At 48.2% G+C, this 21,834-nt stretch overlaps 1 protein-coding gene across 1 annotated transcript in view; it reads left to right on the top strand.

Annotated features, from left to right (window-relative positions):
* The first annotated feature begins 200 nt into the window (after positions 1 to 200).
* GLI2 (GLI family zinc finger 2) overlaps positions 201 to 21,834 on the top strand; it is a 254,564-nt gene continuing 232,930 nt past the window's right edge. The window contains 1 exon segment of the mRNA XM_087435035.1: positions 201 to 412. The gene's annotated coding sequence lies outside the window, so the exon portion shown is untranslated.

The raw sequence follows: 21,834 nt of genomic DNA, 5'->3' as shown, positions 1-21,834 counted from the left end.
TGCAGGAGTGCCGGAGCTCGCCAGCCGAGGCAGCACGGCTCCGCGGACTTTTTTTCAAACTCCCATCAATGAGACTTCGAGGAGGAGCGGGAGGCGGCGGCGGTGGCGGACGCGGAGGAAGGCGAGGAGGAACCGGGGAAGCCGAAGGAGCCGGAGGAAGGAGCGCGGGCCGCGCGGCGCGCCGGAGCCTCGGTGAGCTGCCCGCTCGCCAGCCGTAGGGGCTGCCAGGCCCCCGCCCGCCTCTCGGTCCCCTCCCCCTGCCCGGCCCGCCCTGCCCCGGCCGGACTGAGCTCCGGCACACGGCAGCCCGCGGCGGGTCGCCGCGCCAGCCAAGTTGGGATGGGGGCCCGCAGCCACCGCCTGGCGCCTAAGAGGCCACCTGCGTGCTAGAGGCAAACTTTTGTCTCCCTCGGTAAAGTTGCATTGGCCTTTTTTTTGCTTGCTTTTCCTTGTGAAGTGCTCCCTGTCCCGGGGAGCCCGGGCCGAGTGGGATGCTGCGCCGTCTTGGAGGGTCTCTCGCCCCAGTACCCGCGCCACTGTGCGGGGATCAGGGCACTGGGCTTAGGGGGCCCTGGGGCTAGTGGGGCGGCCCGGTTTCGGGCTCTGGCCAAGCCGAGCGGGGACGTAAAGGGGGTCCGGGGGCTAGGAACTCGTGGCCAGGGGGTGATTTTGCATCCTCCTTCCTACCTGGGGGATAGAGCCTCTCTTCTCGGGGTGCACTGCCGGGCCCGCCCCGTCCCATCTCCACTTCACCCGAGCCGCGGGCTGTTTTTGCGGGAGGTGGGGAGGAGTGGCACCGGAGGCTGAGATGCTGCGAAACTCCCGGAGGTGGGCGATGGGAGTGTGTCTTAAGGGGACTGTGCTGTGTGTGGAGGGGGCTGCAGCCAGCCACTTGTGAACTTCTAACTGCACTTCTCCGCGCTACGTCCCGGAGCCCTGCCTTTCTTTCTTCCTCCCTTCTTCCTCCCCCTCGTCGGGCTCTACCGCCCCCTCCCCCTCGGTCAGGCTCTCCCCTCCAGCCTCCCTCCTTGCTTCTTTCCTCCTCCTCCTCCTCCTCCTGTCCTGCCCTCCGCCCCGAGATCCGCTTGACTTCCCGAAGGGATCCTCACGTAATCCCTCGCCCCGTCCTCTGGTCCCCCCACCCCTCACTTTCATCCCTACCCCCCACTCATCGTCTACCCCCCCCCCGGGGGGCAATCTCTCAACAAGTATATTTGCTGAGGAATTTGAAAAATCCACTACTGCAACTTGATCTGTGTGTGATGGATGGGGAGAGGCGCGGAGAGAGTTGGGCGCCAATCCTATTAAGGGTTTAGAGAGGGGAGCGTTTTCCCTGGACGGGGGCGGGGGGTGGTGCAGGGGGAGGAGGAGGAAGGGAGCGTGTGCTTGTGTGTGTGAGTGTGAGCGCGCCCGCCGCGTCTGGGAGCTGGAAGTCCACCCAACTCGGCGCCTTTTCAGCCCGGCGGTAGTTGCTGTCATTTCCTAGGAAACCCGACTTTCACAGCGCGAGGAGCTGGGGTTGCAGACCTCGCGCTTCACCCCGGGTGACCGGCCCCGGAGGCACTCCCAGGCCGTGGGTCCCCCCTTCCAGGGTGCCTCCCTCCGCTCTCCTCTCTTTTGTATAATTTTTGTGTGGCTCAGAGTTGATCCCGGCTGGGAAAGTAGACCCTTCCCTCGAGTCTGGTGCCGCGCCCTGGGGATCTTTTATGCGCTCCCCGGCCCTCCGGCCCGGGCATCCCGCGCGGTGCACGGCCTCTGGCGCGGGCTTTGCAGCCCGGTGGCCGCGGCCGAGTCCTGGGCCCCCGCCCGCCGCCCTGGCCGGGCGTGTGGAGGTTTAATCCCGACAGCTTCAGATAAAGGGAGCAGTTGTAAAACGCTCATATGCTGTTTGCAGACGAGGCTCTGGGGGATGTTGGAGAATTTGAAAGTAAACGTTTCCCTCGCAAGCGGCATAAAATAGTGTTTAAACAAATATTGTATTGGCATGCTCAGGGGGCTCGGTGCCAAAAAGTAAAGTAAATAAACTGTGAAATCCAAAATATACAGCGGCAGAAAGCGGCGGAATAGGCGGGCTTGTCACAAGTCCCCCTGATGAGATGTGTTTATTCTAGCCACCTTACCTAGGAGCCCCCTCCCCGCCCACTTCCTTACCTAGGCTGGGAGTTTCCTTCCCTCTTCCCCGTGTGTTTGTGTGTGTGTGTGTGTGTGTGTGTGTGTGTGTGTGTGGTGGGGGCGGGCAGGCCTCCCTGGGCCTGGGAGCGGCTTTGCAGTTGCTCAGCCGGGAGGAAATGCATTGTGTGGCTACCTGGGCTGGTCTCCCTCCGGGGAGGGGAGGGCACCCTGGCTCTGCGTGGCTGCTTTGAGTTTTGATGCTCCTCGGGCTTGTCCCGGCTTCTGCTCAGCCCTGGGAGTAATTCTAGAAAGTAGAACCTAGACTCTGCAGATGCGTCCCCTCCGGAGCCTCCCTCCCTCCGTGTGCCTCTGACCTCCCTTCTGCTCCTCTTTCTTCCTTCATCTTTCTTGCTTTCGTTTTCTAGACTTGCTGCTTCTCCCTCTCACCGCTAAGGGCTACAGGAAATTGCGGAGATGTTCTCGCCCAGGTTTAAATTCCACTCAAACCCAGACATATGGAAAGTTCTCACTTGTCAGGGTCTCAAAGTTAGTTATATTTTGTAATATTTAGGATACTTTTGTATTTCCCTTCTGCTTTGAGAAATACGCTAATTTCCTGAGGTTGTTTAGTGATTCCAGGGGGATTTAAACTAATGCAGGAAGATCCCCATCCAGGTGAGGAGCCCCCTTGCCCAGGAGATAGCCCACAGGTGAACCGGCTGTCCCTTGGTCTGGCATCTGAGGGAGAGACTGTGGTCAGAGCAGTCTGTTTTCAAAGTCAGTGGATGGGAACGAGAGGGAGAAAAACACTCCCGAAACAGGAACAAGGTGGGACTGTCAGAGATGTTTTTATCCTCCATGGGAATTGTCTTGAGGGGAATTTGCACAGGGTTCACATTCTCTCAGCCGAGCCTCCCAGGCTGCTCCCCAGCTCACAATGACCCTGGCCATGGCCTTGGAGGGAACTCTTGCCTTAGCCCACGAGGCCCTTCTGGCCGGCAGCCTTAGAATGGAGTGCCACTCCACTTTCCCAGGGATGCTCCAGCCCACTTGTGGGGAGAGCATTGAACAGAGGAAATCCTTAGAGTTGCCTGGTCAGAAGAGGGGGCCACAGGGCCACAGCGGCTCATTGCCTGGCTGCGGGGGTCTGGGACTGTGTACTGTAGCTGGCTTGTTTGCACTGCAGACTGAAAAATACACAAATACTTCATGCTTTTTGTATTCCCACAAGTGCCCTGTACACAGTGCAGCCCCTAGGGCTGGATTAGCAAAGCAGGGGATTCAGCAGGCAAGCAGACAAAATTGGATATGTGCCTAATAAACACCCTTCTTCCATCAGGGCCCCCCTCAGCCACCCTGGGGCTGGGGGGGACTTCACCCCACGGATGCCAGCAGTTCCCTTTAAATGAGACCAGGAGGTTGTCGTGTGCACTTTGAAAGCCTGTGTGACCCCTACACACCCAACTGGCTTGTTAAAGCTCAAAACTGCATCCTTGTGTACTCTAGGGGTAGGGCAGCTTGTCTTTCCTGGGGAAAGTGTGTGTTCAGCAGGTCTTCCTTTCATCTGAGTGACGCCGGCTCATGACGCTGGCTCTGGCTCCAGGGAGGTGGAGCAAACCAGCCTTGCTTCCTGGGTGTGGGGGTGGGGGGCGCTGTTCTACCTGTGCCAGGGCCTGTTTTGTGGTGCACGAGGGACGGCCAGGCCAGGTGGACCTCGCTGTGGGCAGCTGCAGCTGTTGCCCCTGGCCAGGGTCCTTTGAAAAAGACCCCCTGGGAAAGCAGTTCTCTGCTTTCTTTTCAGTAAGTGGCAGAGGCATGGACAAATGAAACACGTGAAGAATGCCAAAGAGAGAAACTAGTCTGATTCCAGAAAATTCAGAGAGGCGGAATAGGTGATTGTACCACCACCCAGAATAGGCAGCAGTTTCAGCAATTTTAAAGACCAGGGAGGAAAGCTGCTCTAACTTTCTCTCCGGCTGGCTTAAAGGATGGTTTGGGAAGGGGTCATCGTTGGTATTTGGTGGTGTCCTTTGGTAAAGAGCAACAGCTTCGTGGTTTTCAAATAAACATGACACTAGATTCAACATTACTCGTTGTCTCTAAAATTAGAGTGTTTGCTGTGGAATATAAAGGATTTATAAAATACAAATCATTGATCATTGTTTTTAGATTTTGAGAGTGACAAAAACACTCTTAACCTACAGAACTATGTTTAAAACCTGGGAAAAGACACCAACGAGACCAGCATACTTTCTGCGTGTTCAGTCTCTTATTTTCTCCAGTTCCTTCATCAACAAAAGCATCCTCAATAATCCGGTTTGTGATCTGATTCTGATTTCTTAAAAAACATACAAATGGGGGAAATAACTCATTTAAGATGTGACCAAAGAGTACATGTTAAACCATTTTTGAGATTTTGGTTTAAATTGAATAAGTTAATGTGGTTTTGTGTGTGTGCATGTGTGTTGTTAAAAAAAAAAAAAAAAACAGGCTGCTGGGAAGTGTGTTTTAACTGTGAGTGCCCGGTTTCATGCATTAGCATAAGAAAAAAGTTTTAGTGCATTTACTATTGTCTGGAATGAAGAGTTTCAGCAAAGGGAAGGGAACCCGCAAAAGGGTGATGGTCCATTGAGATTCTCCAGCAGCGCCAGCTCGTCATCTGCCGCTGAAATCTGTGATCGGATATCACTTTTATCTGGCTTTTCCATTCTCTGGCCTTTTTCACACGTTCACTTTTGTCAAGGTTTATTGATTATGTTTTCTTCTCTGCAAATCTGTGGAAAATTTAATGAACCAAAAACGGCAGTGAAATAAAGGGGACTTTTTATTCACTAGCACGGGAGTGATTTCCCGCCTTGGGCCGAGGGCCCCTGGCCTCCCGCGAGTGGGCGCAGGGAAGGGGGGAGAGCAGAGGAGGGGGCTGGGGCCCTGCTGCAGGCTGAGGCGGGGCCTCCCCAGGCCTGTGGCCTCACTGCTGACCGGCTCGGGCTTAGGCCGGGACTCCTGTCCCAACTGAACATTGAAAGCTCCTCCATGATGGCTGTCCTGGCCCGCCTGAGTCTTCCACGCTACAGACCCCAGCCTCGTCCTCCAGGATCCTGGCTCAGGGGTTTGCGGGGTGGGGATGGGGGGGGCAGATATTTGTAATCTCCAACCTTACAAACCATTTGAGTGCCTAGGCCTTCCTGGGGACACAGTTAAGTGTCTCCCTTCCTCCAGCCCAGCTCTCAAACCTGTAATTAAGCAAAGCCCCTGGTGTGATTACGCTTTGCTGACTCTGCTGGGTTTGGAGCCGCTTCCCTCTATGAAATAGGGTGAACTCTTGCTCTTTCCAGAGGCTTCCAAGGCAGCCTGTGATACAGTTCTATTGTGCATATGTTTGTCTCTCTCCCCCACTCTTCTTTCTCTTTTCCCCTCTCTCCTCTTTGTTTCCTTTCTTTCTTTTTCCCCCTTTCTTCTCTCTCTCGCCCCCCAATGTCCCTCCCCTCCCTCTCCTCTCTGTCTCTTCTTTCTCCTCCCTCCTCTCTCTCTCTTCCTCTCCTCCCTCCTCTTGTCTTTTCCTTCTCTCTCTCTCCTCTTTCTCTTTCCTGTCCCCGCTCCATTTTCTGCTCCGGGGAGGACTGGACGGGGAGGCCTCCTGGAGGCGGCGTGCCCAGGCCGTGGGGACCGTGCCCGCGTCCGGGAACATTCTGTGCCCCCAGTGCCCGCGCGCCTGGCCCGAGGGCCCGCGCGCCGGCAGCCGTGTTCCTCCCACCTGCCCGCCGGCTTGGTTTGCGGCGCCCGAACAATGGCCACATTGTCCCGGCCATGCACCGGGCGCCTCCGGCGAGTGGCGACAGGCCGGACCCTGCTCCTGGCGAGTCGGGAAGAAAGCCAGCGCGCCAGATCCAAATCGGCCCGCGCCGCCGCCTTTGTACCCGGGCGTGACACCCGGAGCACCCGGGTCCCGGCTCCCACACAGGGAGCGGTCCGCGAGAGCCTGCGCCCACCCGGGAAAGGCGCCCTTTCCAAAAGGTGCTCTGGCCTGTGCCCTGCAGCTGAATCTCCCTCCTACTTCCGATCGGCTCGCCCGCCCTCTTCCCGGAGAAGGGGATTCCAGTTGAGTTTACAGTTTGCAGAGTGAATTGAGAGCCTTTCACCAGAGCCAGGAGAGAGAGGCGCCACGTTACCAAACTTTTGGTGGTCGTCAGAAACTTTTTCTGTAAGGCATCTGCGAGACTGACTATAGCCACAAAGGGCTACTTTTGCCCTGTCCCCACCCCAAAGGCAGGAAAGAAATGGTGGTCGCCCAGAGTAGTACCCCTCCGCCTTCCCCCCCCACCCCCCGCCCCCGATTCGTCTTGACGAGTAGGGATTCCAGACGACTTAGCACTCAGAAAAAGAAAGATCTTTGAATGCTTAGGATGTTAAAAGAGCATCCGTCCCGAGTGTAAGCAGATGCTTAGCAATGCTTCTTTGTGTAGTGGACAATGCAATAAGTCAGCCCGACTTTTGAGCCACGTTTATAAGGAACTGTAAGGGCCGCTCAAGTACACTTGTGCTAAGTTGAATTGATTGAAATTTAATGGCGGTTAGTGGCGATGAATGGTAATGATTTTGCAGCGTATCTTTGGCATACTTGACATTAATAACTGGAGGGTGTGTGCACGCGCACCAAGAGCCTGCCACACACGTGAGGCGGTAGCGATATTCATTTTCTGAGATGCCCGTTCTTCCCCTCCTTCCTCTCCTCAAATCTTATTCCTTCTCACCATAATTCAGTTATTCTGATAACTTAAAAAAAAAAGGAAAAGAAGGAAAGAGAAAAATCTTTCTTCATTGAGCACGTACATCACGTCAGCATAATTTTGAGCTCATGATTTTTTCAATTCCTGCATAAATCAACTTCTAATATATAGAATGTGATGAATTTGTTTTAGCTGCCATCATGAATTAATGTTATGCAAATAGAAGCTTTGCAGGTGAAATGATTTACTTAATAATTTCAACTTCTAATATTTAAACTCATTCATTATGTTGAGAATTAAAAAAACAAACCCATATTTTTAAACCTGAGATGGGGGAATTAGTATGTGAATATTTGCAGTGTAGGCAGACCTTAATGGCCAGAAAACAGCTCTTAATTTGTTGATTCTTTCTTTGAGAATCTACAGTTCACCAAGCAGTGGCTTAAGAAGCAGGGGATAGAAGTCTTACCTAGTTCCATCTGGGGGAGGACACAAGTGCATTTAAATAATTCCAGCATGACCATCAAGGTCCTGTATCCTGTGGGACTGATCTAGCTCCACTTTGGGGACTAAGGAAGGCTTCCCTTTGGACTGCTGTTGAAGGATGAGTGTGACTGAGCCAGGTGGAGAAGGGGGAAGGGGCTTTGATGCCCCTGCCCCCAACTTTGTCATTTGCTAGTTAAGACCATCTCAAGAGCGAGTCATGAACAGCTGCCTATGAAGGTGGCAGAGGTATAGAGAGTTGGGCAAAGGAACTCCCCTGCCATTGCCCCCTGCCTGCTCATAACTACTAGGAAGACTTTATTACATATATCATCTTTTCAGGCTGTTTTCCTCTGGAAAAAGTTGAGGAAGAGAGTAAGGGTGATGGATGGTGAAGAGAAATTAGCCTGAACTCCTTGGGGTTATCCTCAGGGAGAGTGAAACCAGTCACTCACGAGCTGGGTGACCCTGTGCAAGCTGCTCTGCCTCTCTGTGGAAGGAGGGACGTGGCAAATGTGATCTCTCAGATCCTCTGGCTTCAAAATCCTGAGGCCAGGACACTGCCCTGTTGCCCTCTCGAAGAGTCAGACAGCAGGCAGGGTGGAGGACCGGAGTCTGGAGAAAGCGTGGGGTCTTGTCATTTCCTCTGCTTCTGGGGGGAGGGTGGTGAGGCGCCTTTCGGGGAATATGCCCCTGCCATCCCCTGTCCGTCACTTTCCCTAGCCAGCTGTCGTGCTCAGGGCACCTCCAGGGTGTGGTCACAGGGTAAGCGTGGATAGGGGTGGACTTGAGGACACTGGTGGGGGTGGGGGAAGCACTCGGCCTGCAGTGGTGTTTTCAGACTTTCCTGAAGGCTATGGACAAGCCGAAGGGAGGGCTGACACATAAATGTGTCGTGGATCTCTGAACACAAAGGTAGAGTTTTGACTTGACTTTTCCAAAAATTGAGGTCATCGCGGTCTGATGACAGATTGAAGGCACATCACTCAGGTGTTTCCATAGACAGGGCTGGGCTGTGGTGATACATTGTGTGTCCAGGCAGTGACAGCGTATTTAGGGCTGGCCCTCGCTGTCTGCGGGGATCAAGGTGAGGGGACGTGTCTGGTGTCACTGGGCTGAGGGTGTGCATGTGTTGTCTTGTTTATGTAGGGGAAGAAGAAATCAGACTCAGCAGCTACCCGGCCAGGAATTTCAGGTATGCTGACGGTAGGATGGGGCAGGATGGTAGAGTTTGAATGTAATTCAGATGTCTTTGTCTGTAGATGTTGGACGTGATACACAGTATGTTAGATTACTCTTCCTGTTAAGGGTGAATGTAGGATATGTGGTATGTATATTTACAGTGACATACACATATATCAGTAAGTCTTTTAACTGTCAGATCCCTCTGTGAATGAGAAGATGTTTTTCTTCTAGGGTGCACTTAGTCAAAAAAGAGAAAAAGCATAAGAGAATGAAGTCAGAACTGGCAATGAGTTATGGAGGCAAATCTGAGAATAAGGCCTCAAGTGTGTCGGAGTAGGATTCCTGGGCCTCCCAGATGGGATTCAGGTGGGAAGCTTGTTAAATATGCAGATTCTCAGGCCCTAGGGAGAGCCTACTGCAGAGTGGGGCCCTGAGATCTGCATTGTATGGAAGATTTTTAGGGTGGGGTGATGGGGATTACTCTTTTCTTTCGGTGATGTCCCCTCGGTTCCTTTGTGATTTTTGCATTGACAAAGGGATAGCATTCGCATCTGTAAGGATGGACGAACAACACAGGATTGGCCTCTGCAGATGGTAAGACTTTCAGCTGCCTGGTCAGCTGTTGCTGGACTGGAGGTTGGGGCAAACAAACCAGCTGAGACCTGAGCTGCTTCTGCTCCAGAACATCACAGAGATGTGGACTCTAGGGCAGGGGCTCTCTTTCGTGGGACAGTGGCTGAGACTGTCAGGTGGCTCTGGCGGTCGCCTGTTTTGCTGTGCAAGATAGCCTTAGGCCCCAGGAGAAACCAGACAGTGGTGAGTTTATTAAATTAGCACCTTAGTTTATGTGCCAAGGGCTCTGAACTGAGAGTGCCTAGGATGGCTTCCTTCTTTTCCTGTGTGAGCAAAAGCGTGTGCATCATGATGGCTGTCTCATTGCTTCATGGCCAGAAGTGGCCGGAAGTCAGACCCTCTTTGGGTCCAGTTTGGTGTTTCATAGTTAGAGCAAGTCTCTTGGAAGGTTGACCTACACTGAGGTTTGGCTGCAAGGCCTCCCTTGTGGGTGTCTTTATGGTTCCCTAAGAAGGGTAGGAAGGAGATAGACTGGCGAGAGTGAGGGTGCAGAGAGAGGAGCTGGTGTGGGCTGCCACGTAGAGCCTGTCTGAGGGGAGACGGGTGGGTGGAGTGGCCTCCCTCTCCTCCCCTGCCCAGGTCCACTCGGGAGGTCAGCCTGCTCCCTAGTGCTGCTGGCATCCTGCCCCCAGCTCACAGCACCCGCTCCCTGCACCCTGGCCCTGGCGTCAGCATATGTCGAGAATGTCCTGTCTCCTCGGTCTGACTGGAGTGTCCTTTGGGGGAGAAGACGAGAAGGAGCCTGGAAGGAGGCTGACGAGTGTGGGGCAACTGGGACGTCAGGACGTGCGTGGTTTCTCTCTGTGGCCCTCGCTTCTCAGCTCAGACCGGGAGTCCTGCAGCTGCCTTATCGGCGTGTTTCAGTATTAACGAGGCTCTGTGTGGGAGCCCAGCATGACCCTCGCTCAAGGCCAGGGTCCTGGGAATGGTGGCCTTTCCTGTCACTGAGGTCCCACTGGCCTTGGGGATTTGGGCTATTAAATGCCTCCGGCTCTGATGGTGGGGGCCAGCTTTTGGGGGCTTTGTGATTTGTGCTGTCCTGCACTGCAGACTCTGTTTGTTTTATGTTCATATTTCCAGTACACTTGGGCAAGGACTTTAAGAGAGCATAAAAAAAAGAAAACCTTCATATGTTTGAACTTGGGACTTGGGGACTCGTCCTCGTTCCCTGTGCGATTGGTTCAGATGGTGGCCGTGTGGAGGGACTGGGCTGATCTCAAGGTGTGCTATGCTTTCCTGTCCTCCCTGGCTCAGTTTCCCTGCTTGGTCTAGACTCCCAAAGGAGGGCAGGCTTATAAAGCAGGTTGAGGGCACACTGCCCGACAGCTCCCCTGGCACGGAAGCCCAGTGGGAAGTGGGGTGGTGGCTGGTGACATTTCCATCTCTGAGTCTCTGGTGTGAAACACCCAGGTGCTAAATCCTTCTCCTGATTCAGCCCTCAGTCCCAGGGCCCTCAGGTGCCCAGTGCCCAGCCCAGCTGTTTTACCAAGAGCAGCTGAGGCCCCATGCTCTGGTGTAGCGGTCCTTCATTGCCACTCCCCTCATCTCCAAGGGGCCTGCCTTGAATGGGTGGTCAGTGGCGGGCAGGAAAGCTGGAGGTGGCATCAGGCTGCTGGATCCTTTGGAATCTCACTTGGAAGCCTTGGTTTGCTGGGCTTGAGGGACCTGACTGACAATCCCCCCTACCCTCCCACCCCTACCCCCACTGTGGTGTGAGTCCTGTTCTTGCTTGTGATGATTCCAGCAGTGAGAAGCAAGCTCCCAGACCTGTGCCCAGCTGTGGGATGTACTAGCCCGCCTCAGGGAGCTGGCTGCGTGAGTGAGCACCATGTGTGCCCCTCAAGCTGCCCGGCCACCTGCTCGGCCAGGCGACAGAGCAGCATGTGGGACAGTCCTGGGTCTCCTCCACTCGCCTGCCCAGCCCAGCTCACGCTGTGACCCTTCAGGTTTCCCCAGTGGCTCTGGCCCTGCCGGTCCCTCTGTCTTCTGCTTCTGTTTCTTTGGGTTTCATTTTATTTAGGTTTGAACACCCTTCTCTTTGCTTGGCTCAGGGCTCTGTGTTTAAGATCTGGACTTAAGTTTAGCACCTGGGAATTCAAGCAGAGCCTTCTCTTCTGATGTAAAAATATTAAAAACAACAACAACAAATATTTTCCCCACAAGATCTTGAAACTAAGATGTGCTTTGTACAGAAAACTTATAAAATAGAGAACAGCACAAAGAGGAAAATTTTTTAAATTTCCTTCCAGTCTCTATTTTTTTATATGAAATATTTTTTTCACTCTATATTTGTCTATGAAATTGAGGTTACATTATATATAGTCTTGTAACTGTTGGTTCACTTAACATTATAGCATGGGCGTTTTTCTATGTTATTAATGAATAATTTTTATTTATGTGATTTTTATCGGCTACATAGTAGTCCTTTGTCCACTTCTATCATATTTTATTTCACCCTCTTTGTTACATTGTTGGGCGTTTAGACTGTTTCTGGTTTTGTTATTATAGATAATGCTGGAATAGACATCATTGTGTGTAAATGTTTAACTGAAATTCTGATCATTTCCTTGGAATAGATTCTTAAAAGTGGAATAACTTGGCCAAAATATTTGGACAGCCGTTCTTGAGGCCCTCATTAGGCCCTCAGACACTTGCAAAACATGGCCTCATTTTGCAGGTGGGTGAACTGAGTCTCAGACATTGGATATCTCCATGTTTACCTGCGCAGTGGGAGGCAGAGCCAGATTTGCCGACACTTAAAGCAGAATCTTCTCCTGGAGTTGGCTGCTGAGTGCTGCCCTGATCTGCCACACGCAAAGGCTACAGCACCGATTCTCAACCAGGGCTGTTTGCTCCCCAGGGAACATTTGTCACTGTCTGGAGACATTTTTGGTTGTCAGAACTGGCATCTAGTGGGTAGAGGCCAGGGATTCCGCTTAACATCCTGCCATGCACAGGGCAGGACAAAGAATTATCCAGCCCCACATGTAACCAATGCTGTAACCGAGAAACCCTGGGTGGAGGTCACCAACAAGGCCACCAGGCTGTTTCCCTCCCCGACTGACACAACAGGACGGCTGCCAGGGCTTCCTCTTCTCGCTGGCACTGTCAAAGCAGGTGGCAGTGTCTTTTTCACACCTCATTCTCACACCGGGCTGGAAATCTTAAACCTTCTGTTCTGTGCCCTGAATTTGAAACAGTGTGGCAGTTGCCATCAAGAGGAATTCCTTGTGCGATCCGTCAACCAGCTAGCACTTACTGGAACATCTGCGATGTGCCCGGCACTTACTAAGCTCACTGCCATGGGCGCACACCTTCCTTGCTAACTTGGGTAAGTGGCCTCTGAAATCCCAGCAGGTTTCTCAGATGTACGTCTTCCTCCGATAGCCTCCATGCCCAGCAGGGAGGCTGCTTTAGGAAAGTCATGAATTGGCCAGCGTGGAATGTCGACCAGGAGTAGATCACCCCAAACACTTACCCAGGAGAACCTGAATATGTGTTTTCCCGGCCCCAGGTGGATACATTTCCCACTTCACAATGAATTCTCTACCAGGCTCTTCCTGGCAGCTACTAGTCAGGGACTGTAGAGTCCTGGGTCAGAATAAGGAAAAGCTCTGCTGTGGGGGCCTTTGGCAGTGGCTCATTTATTTAACCAAACAGTTGTGCCTGAGTAGTCCGGGAAAGCTTCCTGCGGGAGGGGACCAGAACTGGGACTCCAGGATGAGGACTTTGCCCAGAGAGGGGCAGAGGAAGGAAGGGCAGTCCAGGGAGAGGAATTTGGGCAAATGATGGACAGAGTGTGGCATTTCTGGAACCTCCAGGGGGTCAGTGTTACTTGAGGGGTGAAATGTGAGGAGGGGTTCCAGCACTGCAGAGGGGCCCTTTCTGAGACCCTGGGAGGCCTTGAAGGGGCGACTTGGTGATCCCCAGGACAGCTCCACCAACTTATCATCACTCGTGGTTTATCTTCAGGTCATGAGACAATTGTGCAGTGGACCCAGGTTCTTTCTGGGGCTGGAACATTAGGGATTCTAATGTGCAGCAGAGTGATCATTGGCTTTGCCTTTTCGTTTTCCCCCTCTTAGATTTGAGCTGACTCAGTTTCTCAAGTTTTTTTCTGCCAGATAGGCCAGGGACAACTGCGGAAAAGAGAGAATTCCCGGCAAATATGCACATACGTCTTCTTATCCCGTCAGCCCTTGCCCATCTGTAGGCAAAGCATGTGGTGTCTGCCCCCTATCTGTTCCCAACCTGTTCCCTAAAGATAACTCCCCCTCAGGGTCACCTCTTGGGCCTGTTGGAGGGGATGGCTAGTGGAAAAGGGACGAGGAGATGAACCTGGTTCTCGGAACACTCTCCACTATGATCCTCAGGAACACTTTCAGTGATTTAAGGGTGATAGTTGTCATGCCGCCCTCCATCCATCCATTCATCCAACCATCCTTCCATCCATCCATTTATCCATCCGTCCATCCATTATCCATCATCCGTCTATCTATCTATCCATTCATCCATTGTCTACATGGATTTTAAAGGCCTTTGCTGTTGGTCCTTGGCATACCCTTCCTCTCCTATCCACAAAGCCTATTACTCAAGGGTCATCTCCTCCATGGAGTCTTTCCTGCCTCAGACCTCGGCTCCCACATGTCGCTGGGGTTTCCCTTGCTTATAATGCTGATTAATACTGTCTTGCTATTGTCTCTTTATTTGTGCTTAGGAAATGTTTGTTCATAAATGAATTCTAGGAAATTTTTCAGTGGGAGAAAATGGCATTTGTTCAGTTTCCTTTGACAACTCTCTTAAGAAATGTGAACCAACCAAGCAGTCTCTAGATTGGCCTCCTTGATTTGAGAGAGTAAGAGCAATTGTTTATAAAATGATTAGTTTGTAATATAGCAGAGTTGTATTTTTATGTAATCTAAGCGTGTGTTATAGTTCGTTTGGACCCCACACACTCTCTCTGTGTACAGTATTTTTATACCTACTTTGAGGGGTTTTTAGGTGGGAGGCAGGATATTTTGGTGGATAAAGCATTGGAAATGTGGTGAGGTAACCAGGGTTCTAGCCTGGCTTTGCCTGGATGTTACTAAGAGACCTCAAGCAGGCCATTATCCCTCACTGAGCTTCTAGTTTATTCCTTGTCTGTCAAACAAGGGGGTTGGGATGGATCATTTCCAGCAGTCCTTAAGTGCCCGGGATCAGAGTTTCTCAATTTCAGTGATGAGAGGGTGGTGTTTGGGGTTTTTAGACTCCTTGATGGTCACTTCACTGATGACTTGAGTAAGGAATCAGCTCTTGACCTCAGAGTTCCCACAGGAAGTACTCGTGTCTGGAGACACTATTACACTGTCTCAGACGGAAGGGCCTTAGGGACCGTGCACTGCGTTAGCACCGCCACCACTAGGTATGGGGTCCTGCGCTGTGCCAGAATAACATCTGATGCAGTAGCAATTATCATTTGCATTTTACAGATGCTACGGAGGCTTTCTGGTTTTATTGGAGTTGCCCAAGTTCCCAAAGCTAGAACAGTTGGGGTCACATCTCCTTTCCCCTCCCTGAGGTCGATGTCCCATCCACGGTGGGGCTCTGCCATGTGCTCTGGGGAGAGGGCAGGGCACAGCCTTTGTCTCAGCAGAGACTGCCTCTGCTTGGGAGGCCCTTCTCCAGCAGCTCTGACAGTTGGGAATGTGGTCCTGTGAGTCCTGGCCTGCCTCCTCCATCTCCCGCTCCAAGAGGAGGTCCGCCCATTTGTTTCTTCCATGGCACCCAGCTCTGCGAGGGAGGACAGTGAGCATTTTCCCTGGGCTAGTTCTTTCCCAGGCTAGACCCCACTCCCTTTTTGGGCAGGTCGGAGCCCTCCATGTTCCATGGGACCCAGCTTGGCGTCTGTTTGGTTCTCTGGCCAGTGCTCCTGAAGGGGACTGCCCAGATGGCTGTGGCGTGGCCATTGGGAAGGGATGGTCACATCAACCGTCAGTTTGGAAGGTTCTGTGGAGCAGAGGGTTCAGAGCGGGGGCTGAAGACAGACTGCACATCCCAACTCTGGGCCTCTGTTTTCTCATCTGTGAAGTGAGGATGACTGTGGACCCATCTCCTAGGGGTTTGTGAGAATAAAAGAGTTCATATGTGTCAGGGACATGGTACATAGTAAGAAATATTGATTATTATTAAGGCAGCCCATGTGGGCACCATACATTTGGCAGCTACATCAACTAGCGACTCATTTAGGCTCCCGTCAACCCAAATCCTAATTTTCCTTTAGCCCATGCTGCTGGTTTAAGTCATAGGCCCCATCCTCTGGACCTTAAGAGCACAGTTTCTGCTGGAAAACATCTTGGCGGGGGCAGAGCCTGTGCTTCCCAGAGCCTGGACTCTTGCGCCCTTGTCCTTGGTTGGGAAAGGGATCAGTTCATTAGCGGGGAGAGTTTCTGAGAGGTGCGTGATTTTATCACATCTCAGACCAATGAGGCACCTGTGGTACCTTACCTTCAGGCTATCAGAGGCTGCCCTGGGCCCGAGGGTGATGACATAGTGCCGCCTCTGCCCTGCCACGCTCCAGAGAGGCCTTTCCAAGGAGGGGCTCCCAGCCGGTTCCTTCCAGAAGCCAGGATGGTGGCTGTGTTCCTCAGCTGCTGGACCCACTCAAGGATGGAGGTAGTTGCCAGTCAGAGAAGAGACTCGTGGCTTCCTGAGGCTGGTGTCCACATGGCTCCCGTAGGTCCAGTTCCCTGCTGCTGCTCAGCAGGCGTTTGGACAGAACAGCCAGAGTGAGGCTCCCCAGCGCAAACTTGTCCTCTCCCCATCCTCCCTGACTTAGGGATCGTCATGGCCTAAAGATTAAAATAACAGATTTGTTCTCCTGGATTTTTTAAAAATTCTTTTTCATTTTTTGGTCAATTTAATTCTAGTTTTCATTTTTCTGTTAATATTCCCTCTTCCCTCATATTTTACAGATTCCAGACTGTATGGTCTATATTTTTGCATCCTGTAGTTTTTATTTAATACTTTTGGGGTTTTTTTTTGGCGAGGAAGACTAGCCGTGAGCTAACATCCGTTGCCAGTCTTCCTCTTTTTGCTGAGGAAGATCAGCCCTGAGCTAATATCCGTTGCTAATCTTCCTCTTTTTGCTGAGGAAGATTAGCCCTGAGCTAACATCTGTGCCCATCATCCTCTGTTTTGTATGTGGGATGCCGCCACAGTGTGGCTTGATGAGTGGTGTGTAGGTCTGCAACAAAGATCCAAACCTGCGAACCCCAGGCAGCTGAATCGGAGTGCGTGAACTTAACCACTATGCCACCGGGCTGGCCCCTACTTAATACTTTTCAGTAAGCATTTGCTGTAGGCCCTGTCAAAATGTGTTTGTTGATTCTTTTATTTTGGACATAAAAGTTGTTATTCTTTTTACTATCATAAGTAATTCTTCTAAAAACCTTAGTATATAAAGGCTCTAAGATTATTAGTATATTTAACTTTCTTTTTTTTAAATTGAGATATAATTGACATATAACGTTTATATTAGTTTCAGGTGTACAACATAATGATTCAATTTTTGTATATATTTGCAAAATGATCACCACAATAAGTCTAGTTGACATGTGTCACCAAATGTAGTTACAAAAATTTTTTTTCTTGTGATGAGGACTTTTAAGATCTACTCTCAGCAACTTTCAAATATGCAGTATGGTGTTATAAATTATAGTCACCATGCTGTGCTTTTTTTTTTTTCAAACAAAAAGAGATCATTTGTTAAATAATTATGAAAAAAGATTTTATTTTTTTATTAAATTTTTATTTATTTATTCCCCCCCCAAAGCCCCAGTAGATAGTTGTGTGTCATAGCTGCACATCCTTCTAGTTGCTGTATGTGGGACACGGCCTCAACATGGCCAGACAAGCAGTGCGTCTGTGTGCGCCCAGGATCCGAACCCGGGCCGCCAGTAGTGGAGTGCACGCACTTAACCGCTAAGCCACGGGGCCGGCCCTGAAAAAAGATTTTAAAAGAAGAAAGTCAAAACCACTCGTGACCTCAGGCCTGTATTCCCTGGGGGGAACACCCTCAACATCTTGGTGGATGTCCTTCTAGACCTTTCCTATTTATGTTTACTAATATTTTCTACACTCATGGATCACATCACACGATTGTTTTGTAATCTGCTTTTTTCACTTACCACTTCATTCATGTGTATGTTTCCCCAAGATGTAAATCTTTGACCATAATTGATCACATTCTTTGGATAAATTTGTAGAGGTAGAGTCCCTGATCAAAGGTGAGGTCATGTTTATGACTCTTTCCTCATATTTCTAGACAAGTGGTTAAAAAATGTAACTCTCCCAGGGGAGGAGCCTATGGAGCCAGTTTTTTTCTGATGCAAAAATAACACAGGTTAAAAACTTGAAACATTCAGAAATGTATAATGTGGAGTGGGAAGGTCCCCCCAAATCCTACTCCCTAGAGATGACTTCTGATAACGGGTATGTGTGTGTTTTCCAGTATTTCTCAATTGACATAGACCAATATTTTATTGCTGTTAGCGTTTGTTTTACACAGGTGAGCTCATCCTGCCAGTGGTGTTCAGTAGCCTGCTTCTTTGTGCTCACTTAGCAGCGTATCTTGGTATTCTTTCCACATCTGTCCATATAGCTCAACTTCCCTCATTTTATTTTTCACTTGTCTTTAATTTTTATTTATACTAATTTATTTATTGAATAGTAACACATTCACATGGTTAATAATTTCACAAGGCATCAAGGGTTCTATATATATATATAAAGTCTTCCTAGTACTGCTATAGTCTAGCCACCCACAGAGTTCTCCCAGAGCCAGTCAGTGATGCTAGTTCTTTTGTGTATCCTTCCAGAAATAAGTTTTATGCAAGTTGCATGAAAATGAATATATAATCTTTTTTTCCCTTTTTATACCCAAATGGAAGCATAGTATACAACCTGTATTGTAACCTGCCTTTTTCACTCACCATTCCATGTGAGCACATAAAGAGCTGCTTCTTTCTTTGTGCCTGGGAGGTATACCATTGGATGGTTATGCCAGAGTTTTTTAAATCTGGTCCCTATTGATGGACACTTGCCACTGTAAACACTGTTGTGTCGAATGACCTTATAATGTGTCATTTCACATACATGAGTGTATCTTTGTAGATAAATTCCTAGAAATGAAATTTCTGGGTATAAGGGGGGGATTTTTTGTGATTTGGATAAATATTGCCAAATCACTTTCCATGGAAGTTTACACTCTTACAGCAACTTATAAGAGTGTTAATTTTCCTATATCCACACGAACAGAGTGTTATTATCAAACTTTTTGATCTTTACCAATCTGATAGTTGGAAGACAAATTACATCTCAGTGGAGTTTTCTAAATGTAAAATTTGATAAGTTTTGACTTGTGTGCAACCCATCACCACAATCAAGATGGTGAACATATCCATCATCCCCAGAAGTTTCTTCATGCCCCTTTGTAATCTGTCCCTCCTACCCTCTTGCCCTGCCCAACAACCACTGATTTGCTTTCTGTTGCTATAGATTAGTTTGCATTTTCTAGAGTTAAATGGAACCATACAGGATGTGCTCTGTTTTTTTGTCTGGCTTCTTTCACTCAGCACAGTTGTTCTGAGATTCATCCATGTTGTACGTATCAATAGTCCATTTCTTTTTATTGCTGAGTAGTATTCCATCATATGGATATGCCGTAATTTGTTTATCCAGATGCCTATTGATGGACGTGTGGGTTGTTTCTGATTTTTGGCTATTACGGGTAAGGCTGCTCTGAACATTTCTGGCATGTGGGCTCTTTTCTCTTGGGTGAATACTGTGGAGTGGAATATTTGGCTCATACGGTAGGTGTGTGTGGGTCAGGAGGTTGGTATGATTGACTTTTTAAGAAGCCACAAAACTGTTTAACACAGCGGTTGTACCATTCTGTCTTCCCACCAGCAGTATATGAGAGTTCTAGTTCCTCCACATCCTTGTCAACACTTGGAATGATCAATCTTTTGAATTTTAGCTATTTCAGTAGGTGTGTATTGTAGTTTTAATTTGCATTTTCCTAATGAATGATGTTGTGCTTCCTTCAGCGTGCTTTATTGGCATCTGCATATCTTCTTAGGTGAAGTGTCTGATCAACTCTTGCCCATTTTTTTTTCTTTTTTACCTTGGGTTGTTTGTTTTTTTATTATTCAGTTTTGAGAGTTCTTTATATATTCTAGACATAAGCCCTTTATCAGTTATATGCTTTGCAAATATTTTCTCCTACTCCGTAACAGTGTCTTTTGTAGAATAAAAATTTTAATTTTGATGAACTCCACTTTATCAAATTTTTCTATTATAGATCATGCTTTTGGTATTGTATCTAAGAAATCTTTGTCTAAACTGAAGTCACAATTCTTATTTTGTGTATCCTTCCAGAAATAAATTTTATGCAAGTAGCATGAAAATGAATGTATAGTCTTCTTTTCCCTTTCTCCAATTTTTATTTTTAGAAGTATTAAAGTTTTAGGTTTTACATTTAGGCCTATGATTCTTATTGAGTTAATATGTTAATATGTATATATAGTATAAAGTATGAATCAAAGTTTATTTTTCTATTTATTTATTTGCATATGGCTATTTAATTACTTCGGGACCATTTGTTGAAAAGATTATTCTTTTCTGCACCAAGTTGCCTTTGCACCTTTAAAAAAAAAAAAAAAAAAGGTATTTTCCGTATATGTGTGGGCCTATATCTGGACTTCCTCTCCTGTTCCTTTGATCTGTGTTGACACCAACACCATCCTTTCTTGGTTACTGAGCTTCATAATAAATCTTGAAATCAAGTAGTGTTCGCCCTCCAACTTTGTTCTCCCTTTTAAAAAGTTGCTTTGGTTATTTTAGATCCCTTGTATTTTCATATGAATGTTAGAATCAGCTTGGCAATTTCTCCCAAAACCCTGCTTTTAAGATTTTGATTGAGACTGTGATTAATTCAGATGAATTTGGAGAGAATTGACATCCTAATAATATTGAGTATTCTGACCCATGAACAAGGCATACCCCTCCATTTATGTCCGTCTTTTAAAAATTCTCTCAGCAATGTTTTGTGGTTTTTAGTGTGCAGGTATTATATATCTTTTTCAGATTTATTTATGTGGAAATATTTTATGATTTTTGATGCTAAGTGGTATTTTAAAATTTCAATCTGCTAGTATTTAGTAATATAATTGATTTTTGTGTATTGTTCTTATATCCTGTTTTGTGGATTTTTTTTTTGTTTTTGGTGAGGAAGATCGGCCCTGAGCTAACATCTGCCAGTCCTCCTCTTTTTTTTTTTTTGCTGAGGAAGACTGGCCCTTGGCTAACATCCATGCACATCTTCCTCCACTTTATATGGGATGCCGCCACAGCATGGCTTGACAAGTGGTGCATTGGTGCACGCCCGGGATCTGAACCGACGAACCCCGGGCCGCTGCAGTGGAGCGTGCACACTTAACCGCTTACACCACCGGGCCAGCCCCGTGTTTTGTCGATTTTATCAGATTTTGTACATAAATGATCATATCATCTGAAAATAAAGACAGTTTTACTTCTTTCTTTACAGTCTGGATGCCTTTTATTTATTTTTTTGACTTATTTTACTGGCTAGAACCTCCAGTACAGTGTTGACTGGAAGTGGTGATAGCAGACATCTTTGTCTTGTTTTTGATCTTGGATGAGATAATATGGTAAATTACATTGATTGGCTTTCAAATGTTAAACCAATTCTTTCAGTTTTTGCTTTATGTATTTTGAAGCTCTGTTGTTAGGTGCATAAACATTTAATGAACTCACTCCTTTGTCATTATGAAATGACTTTCTTGATCTCAGGTAATATTCTTCGCTCTGACTGCTTTTAAGATTTTCTGTGCATTTATAGTTTTCATCAAATTTGGAACATTTGTAGCCACTATTTCTTAAAATATTTCTTCTTTCCACCTCTCTTCTTCATTTCTCCTTTGGGGACTCCAATCACATGTATATTAGTCAGCTTAAAGTTGTCCCACAGCTTACATGGTCTTTTCTTTTGTAATTCTTTTGTGCTTTTCATATTGGATTGTTTCTATTGTTATTTCTTCAAGTTCATGAATCTTTTTTCTGCAGTGTCTAATTTGCCACTAATCCCATCCAGTGTATTTTACATCTCTAGAAGAGTGATGGGGTCTTTTTGTATCTTCCATGGCTCCACTTAACTTTGTTTAATTCTTTTTTTTTCTTTTTTTGAGGAAGATTGGCCCTGAGCTAACATCTGTTGCCAATCTTCCTCCTTTATTCCTTTTTTTTCTCCCCAAAGCCCCAGTAGCTAGTTGTATGTCATAGTTGTACATCCTTCTAGTTGCTCTATGTCGGACGCTGCCTCAGCATGGCTCGATGAGGGGTGAGTAGGTCTGCGCCCAGGATCCAAACCGGTGAATCCCAGGCCACTGAAGTGGAGTGTGCGAACGTAACTGCTACACCACCAGGCTGGCCTCTCCACTTAACTTTTTGAACACGTGGAATACAGATATAATAATTGTTTTAAGGCTTTTGTCTGCTAATTCTAACATCTGTGTCTGCTCTGGCTCAGTTTTGATTAATTGACAATTTTCCTCATTTTGGGTTGTATTTTCCTGCTTTTTTGCATGCTTTGTAATCTTTGATGGATGCTAGATATTGTAAATTTTATCTTGTT

This window comes from Ceratotherium simum, chromosome 9 (genome assembly GCF_057802395.1).
Source record: "Ceratotherium simum simum isolate JZ-2026a chromosome 9, ASM5780239v1, whole genome shotgun sequence".
Taxonomy (NCBI): domain Eukaryota; kingdom Metazoa; phylum Chordata; class Mammalia; order Perissodactyla; family Rhinocerotidae; genus Ceratotherium; species Ceratotherium simum.
This window is presented reverse-complemented; position numbering and strand designations above follow the sequence as displayed.